This window comes from Chenopodium quinoa, unplaced genomic scaffold (assembly GCF_001683475.1).
Source record: "Chenopodium quinoa cultivar QQ74 unplaced genomic scaffold, ASM168347v1, whole genome shotgun sequence".
NCBI lineage: Eukaryota > Viridiplantae > Streptophyta > Magnoliopsida > Caryophyllales > Amaranthaceae > Chenopodium > Chenopodium quinoa.
Window position 1 is genome coordinate 1,698,641 of NW_018743448.1, and position 7,318 is coordinate 1,705,958.

Below are 7,318 nucleotides of genomic sequence, written 5' to 3' on the forward strand. Positions count from 1 at the left end.
TTGTAATGGCATTTTGGTAAATTTAAAGTATTTACTTTTAAAAGAAAAATGATTGGTTTTTGTATTCTTCCAATTCATCGCTCTCTCTTTCGTTCTACCAAGAAAACAACAGGGATTCTCCGATCCCCTTGCGTCTTAAATCTGAGCCAAGAATTTCCATGGTTGAACTGAAGAACTTCGAATTAGGAATTTGAAGAATCAGCATTACTGAAGGTTTTTTTCCTGATTCTTTTTGTTTTCATTGTTTGTTCGATTGATGTTTTCCACTTATTTGCTTGAATCAGGGTTTTTTTTGGTGTGATTTACGTTTTTACAATTATATGTTTGTTTATTTAAGATTTCATTTGCTAAATAATGGTTTTGTGATTTCAATTTGCTTGTTTCATTTCTATTTATTGGAATTAAAGGATTTGTCTGAGGCTTATTAAGTTAATAAGATATGCGAAACTGCAATTGAGAAGTATGTGGTAAGTTCTGTACAATCTTATTTTTCAATTATTTACTCTTTCTAATCGAATTTCAATAATAATAGTATATCAGATAATTATGTTATGCTTCAATAATCCAGAATTATAGCTATTCCATTTTTTAAATCTCTTTGATTTGCCTTTGGCATATAATTTTTAAATTGTTTGAATACTGAAAATGTTTATATTTGGCTTGAACTTGTTCTTTGGAACTTGAATATGTCCTAAAAGGTTTGAGGCTTTGTTTTAGAGATAATGTGGGAATAGTGAAGGTTTAGCGTAGAGGCCCTTGTTTGAAGTAATGGTTTTGATTTCATTTGCCAAATAATGGTTTTGTTGAAGGTCACTGCCCTCACTGTTGTGGTTCTTGTAAAGGCGATCAATGTGAGGATTACAGTGCACATTTAACTCAATTTTATTTATGAGCCCAATTCGATTATATTATTTACTTTTGTGCTTATATTATTTACTTTTTTGCTGATATTACTTACTTTTTGAGTTGATAATGATTAATTTTTGGTAATTCTTGTAACAATTCGCTTGCTATTTTTAATTGATAGTGGAAAGCATAGTCCTTAACCGTTGTAGGAATTTGGAATGTATTATTAAGAGGAACTTAGACTTTCCTGTTTTAGAACTCCTATGATTTTTTTTTTGTTTTTTTTCCTAGTCTTTGACCAATCATTCGTTTTTAATTGGTCTCTAAACTTGTTCTTACACACAAATAAGTCAATCTATGGTGAATACGTCTAGCCTTATTGCATTCATTTGTCAACTCTAGTCTGCCTGTCTGATTGGTTTTAAATGTTGATAAATGAGTCTCTATCCTCAAGGTGCAACATCTAAATATTATCTACTGACATGAGCTTTTTATTTGTTTATCTCACCCCCCAAATAGAAAGTGAAAAAAGACTTGCATTGAATGGTTCCAACCAGATCTGAAAAATGATAAACTGATGGTCACTTTCATACATGAATCTTGTTAATATTCATATTATATAATGGCCTATAATATAAGTAAATTAAGTAAGGATTTAATTAGTGAGAGTAAAGAGGCAATTAGCATTTCAACAAGGACATCACCTATTCTTTGCTGGTGGAGAAAGTTTCTCCCGAAGCATGATTCAGATGTACAACCAATGCATGATGTTCTTAGTAATGTGGTAAACTTAATCCATCTGTCATAGCTCAATTCTCAACCTATGACCATTATGAGATCAAAGCATCCTTTGTAACTTCCAAACTTCACCCATAAGCATATTAATGGTAAGGTTGATTCCGTAAGTATCGAGAGTTTGATGAAGTAAAGCAATAGAGGGTTGGCTATTACCTTGTACAATTAATATGGATCTGTGTGGTCCTGTTACTTGATGTTTGGTTTGTTGTCTGTTACCTTTATTTATTGTTTGCCCTGCCTTACTGCATCATTGGTGATAGAATCGGCTTCAAAATTTCAGGGGAATTGTTACTTATAGGTCTATTAATCTATTTATTTGAGCTGCTTGAAATGATATAGGGTTTCTAACCCCTCATGAGTTTACTACGTATACTGTATAGACGTTTTGATTTAATTTTGATATTTTTTTATTTACTTTTGATTTTTTTTAAAAAAACTAAATAAATATTATCCTACTAGCTCAATTGGTAGAGCATTGTGCAATTACACAAAAACTGTGGATTCAAATCCCACGTAGGTTTGTGTAATCTAAAGATTAGAATTCGTAATAAAGTTTAGTTATTTACTTTTGATCATATTCTTTTTTTTTTTGTTTGCTTTAGATATAGTTTTATTTACTTTTAATTATCGAACTCAATATACTTGTTTCTTAAAATTTGACTCATTTTGTAAGGATATGAAAGTCAAATGACTTGGAGTTTATGTGCTATAACAAAGTTTCCTTAGTCATTTATCATTTCAAGATAATTTATTATTCATATACTTTAGAGCTAATTTGATTAATATTTTGTTTTACTTTTTAACATTATTTATTTACTTTAGAATAATTATGATTTACTTCTGACATATTTTGCTCTACTTTTGATTTCTTTTAATAGTTATTTTGATTTACTTTAGCGATATATTAATTTACGTTTTTAGTTTCTCTACTTTTGGGATATTTTGATTTACTTTTGATGTAATTTTAATAAATTTAGAGTGTTTTATAATTACTTTTTAAGATAACCTATGTAGGAATCGAACCTACACCTCTATGCATCCGCATAGTGCTCTACCACTTGAGTTATTAGGTTTACTTTAAAATCTTTTTTATTTACTTTAGATTAGATTTAATTTACTTTTACTTTAGAGATAATTGATGTAGGAATTACCTTATTCAACCTTATTCATCTTCTGTATTTTTATGTAGGATCATCTTTTAGAGCAGGATATAGAGTTGTTATGTTATTACCATGTTTGAAATAGATGGCTTAGGCTTTTCAGGCTTAGGTGGTAGAGCAAGAGCGAACTTGGGTTTTTGAGGCTCGCGTGCTGGAGCAAGAGCAGGCTTAGGTTTGTCAAGTTGGGCAGTTGAGGGAGGAGCAGGCTTGAATGGAGGCTTGATCTCGATGCTCTTAATGGATTTGCCAGCTTTGCAGCAAAGCTTGTTTTTGATCTTCTCAGGATTACAGCAAACCACGATGATTGTCACCGTGTTATTCTTTTGATTGAACACTTGGTCTCGTATTTCTGTTGTCATTAAATCAAATCAAATCATATAACTCAGTCCAATTTAATTCATATACTTCTTGAATCATGCATATAAATATCATAAAGTATAGCATAAGCATAATGATCGATATTAATAAGAATAATGAAAATGATGAAGCAAGAAGGAAGAGTCTCACGAGAGAATTTGTAGCATCTGCCAGGGTTCTTCAAATCACATATATCTAATATCTTCAATTACTCTCTCTGTTAGGGTTCTGCCAAGGGTCTCCAGCCATATAGCTTGACAATTTCAAGAGCATCACATTTTAACTCAATGTGTTTAAATCCAAGCCTCTTAGCAAGCCTCAGTCCCATCCTTGCTACCAGAGCCTCAGCGAGCTTCACAGATTCAACAGCAGATCTGCCACAGCAAGCACCTTCCCCTCCAAATCCCGAATGCAGACCCCCAGCCCCACGCCAATCCCCTCCATAACTGCAGCATCTGTGTTCACTCTTACCCGCCCATCAGCCGGGTGCACCCATTTCTCACGAGATAAAACCAATCTCTCCCCTGAACTCACTTGAACAGATCCAGCTCCCCTTGAGACAGCATATGCATAGAGTTTGAAGTCTTCCACGAGCTGTAAAAAACCCATGACACCCACCATCGCATTCTGCCATAGAGCCAGATGAACAATAGAGTTGCGGTAAGACCAGGTAGCCTAAGCAAATTACTTTTGGAATATTTTGATTTACTTTTAAGTATTTTGTATCTACGTTTGCAAATTCTTCTATATTATAAGACTTAAACTAACAGTAATTGATATAAATTATAACCTTGGGACTTCCTCCAACCTAGCTATGTAGGATTTACTTGCTTTTTTCATCGTAATACCAACAATAAGTCAATATTCCAGATTCAATATTAAAAAACATTGTGAAGAATTTAACAATTTCAGCATGTTCATATTGTATGAAAATTTAATTCTCTAAGCCAAATTAATTTACTTTTACTAGTATTCTATATACTTTTATAAACATTACAATAAATTAAAGCAAGCAATTTTGAATAATCATCAACACACACAAAACCTATACTATAGAAAATTCTTATCGCACATTATCATATACTCTAAAATTCTGTAAAAAAAATAACTAAAGTTATAATTAAAAGAAACACACATATATTTGAAGCCAAAAAATCGCTCAACAATTTGTTCACGCCAATAGCACAAATTTGAGATCCAAAATATAATAACAATCAGGTTAACTAAAATAAATACTCACAAAATTTAATTCGCATTGAGTTGTTGAATAACTTCTTAATTTTACCTAAAATCGTTCTACAAAATCAATGGAGTTCGCAAAATTCAAACTCTAAATTCATTAAAAATAATAAGAAAAATTCAAACGACATACCTGTTTAGACATCGATTCTGCAATTAATGGAGGTTTTCCAGTTCGTGGAGCAGAGAAATAGTGCTTGAGGAGAGAGAAAGTGGTGAAGGAGAGAGAAAATTCACGATCGCGCTTCAGTATTTATCTTGGTCGTTCATTAAGGCGTGTTTCTTGTTAGATCTGACGGTCCTCATGAGTTCCTAATTCCTATTATATATATATATAGAGGACCGAGTTATAATAAGAACCTCTTGTATAATAGGAACTAGGAATTAATTAGGGTCGTTAGATCTAACTTAGATGCGTGCTTGATGAGCGGCCCAGATTAATTCACAATCAAGCGCACTTTCTGTCATTTCTCTCTCCTCAAGCGTAGCGATTACCCTACTTCCTAGATACCTCCATTGAAGCGGATTTCGAGCTTTCTCTACTCCATTGAAGCAGCTTCTGAGGTAAGATGTTTGTTTTCCTCTTTTTTGAATCACGAATTTCAATTTCACTATCTATGGTTTATCGTTAATTATTTTGTCAATTTAGGACTCTTTATAGTGAAATTCGAGCTTTTGAGGTTATGAATGATTATTCGATTAATTTTGTTGCTAGAATTTCTAAACACCTAGATCTGAAAGTATTGTCATTCAAATTTATATGAATTTTGGTGAGTTTGCAAACAAATCTATGTGAACTGAGTGAATTCGTACTATAAGTTTTTAACAATTGAAGTTTTTAGCTTATGATTTGGAGCTCGATTCTAAACACTAGTGAGATTTCCATGCCTGAATTTGTCTATTTTTTTTACTTTACATTGAATTAATTTTGATTATTCAATTATTGTTGTTGATTTCTTAATGCACACTGAGTGTTTGACAAAATGCCTCAATGAATCCTATTATTTAACCAATTGCAAATGTAGATAGAAACAAAGTAAAAGCAAATCAATTATATTTTATAGTAAATTGAAAAATTGATCTTGTGATAAAAAAATATATGAGGTATCAAAATCAAAGGGAATGTAGATTTTGGAATTCTTCTGTAGCAAATCAAAGTGAGATGGATTGATTGTTGAATGTGCTAGAATTTTTTTGCTAAGATAATGGTAGAAGTTATAAATTAACTTTTAATCGATTTATAATAACATTATGGTAGACGTTGTTGCTGTTGTGTTAGGTTTGAGGAGGCTAGGAAGTAGGAAGATAGCTGCTTGTGGACTACTTTATGTTGTTGTTGTGGTGTGGATAAGCTGGCATCAAGATTGATGAGAGGAGAGTGTGGATTTTTGTGTAGGTTGAATTTTTATTTTAGAATCTGTAAAATTATAAGTGGACTTGAATATAATTCCACTAAAAGTAAACTAAATATTTTTAATAGTAGATTAAATTGCTCAAAAAGTAGATAACCAATGAGTTTATGGTTGAGGATTTTTACCCCCTGTAATAAGCAGATAGAAATATGATAAGAGTAAATCAAAATGGGGGTGTTGGTATGCCCCTTCTTATAGCCTGGTCACCACCTGATGAGGGGTGGGGAAAGCTGAATGTTAATGCTGGAGTTGTAGGGGAGTTAGGGACTGGTCTGGGGGCAGTGTTGCGTGACTGTAATGGCTCGATTCAGGGTTGTTCTGTGGTGCAGGGCATCGAGTGATAGGAGACAAATGTAGCTGAAGCTATGGCTATCATCATATGGGGTATGAAATTTACGTATGACTTGGGCCGGAGAAGTATTATTGTGGAAGGAGATTGCCTTGCTGTCATTCAGGCTTTGAGAAACAAGTTAGTAGGATCAAGCTCATTGCATTTAGTTTTAGAGGATATTTTAGAGATGTCTTCAATGTTTGTTTGCGTTAAATGGTCTTTTGTTAAGCGCGGTGGGAATAGAGTAGCACACAAATTGGCTCACTTTCACCCTTGGGAGATCGGTCAAAGAGTGTGGAATAATGTAATCCCACCCCGTATTATTGATGTAGCTTGCTCTTATTTAACTATTTAGTCCCTTTTGTGGGTTCTTTCAAAAAAAAAAAATATAAGTATATTTCATCTACTTGTATAGTTTTGCTCCAACTAGTAGTGCTTCGTAACTATAGATCATCTTCACAATTTTTGCATCAACTAGTTGTGCTCATTATTGTGGTCGTATCTATGAAATTGCTATTATCTAGTTGGAAGTCTTATTTTGCTATTATCTATAATATGTTGCTATAGTTTTGCCTTATCTAGTGCAGTTCTGCTCAATCTAGTGAATTTTTTTTTTTACTTAGTGCTATGATTGTTGCCTATGCTGTTTTGTCATGGTGTGGTGTTTGGGAAAATATCCTTCCTAAAGAGTGATCCCATCAACTACTAAAATGCTCTTATGTCTGCATTTGTCCCTGGACAAAGTATGTATATATGTGCTGCTTTATTTATTTGTCTTTATTAATCAAGTTTTAATTACCTTATTGTTAGCTTAATAAAGAATGATAAATTGCTAATATTATTAGCTTGAAGGGAGGCATTATGGGGTGTATTGTAGTTGTTCTGAAATGGCAAAGGCATGGCTACGCTCTAGAAAGACTTGGTTTTCATTTTTTGTGTTGCATCAGATTTATAGGAAGGTATCAGCTTGATGAAAATAAATACTAGTAAAAATAATCTAAAGTAAATTAAATCTAATCTAAAGCAAATAAAAAAGACTTTAAAGTAAACCTATTAGCTCAAGTGGTAGAGCACTATGCGGATGTATAGAGGTGTAGGTTCAATTCCTACATAGGTTATCTCTAAAAGTAAATATAAAACACTTTAAAGCTAATTAAAATGCCTCAAAAGTAAAT

At 32.6% G+C, this 7,318-nt stretch overlaps 1 long non-coding RNA gene across 1 annotated transcript; it reads right to left on the reverse strand.

Moving 5' to 3' along the window:
• Window positions 1–286: 286 nt before the first annotated feature.
• LOC110739263 lies at window positions 287–4,689 on the reverse strand. The gene is made up of 3 exons (XR_002514764.1): window positions 4,534–4,689; window positions 3,312–3,788; window positions 287–3,153 (listed from the first exon to the last, which is right to left on the reverse strand). It is a non-coding gene; the product is annotated as an uncharacterized LOC110739263 (long non-coding RNA).
• Window positions 4,690–7,318: the final 2,629 nt, after the last annotated feature.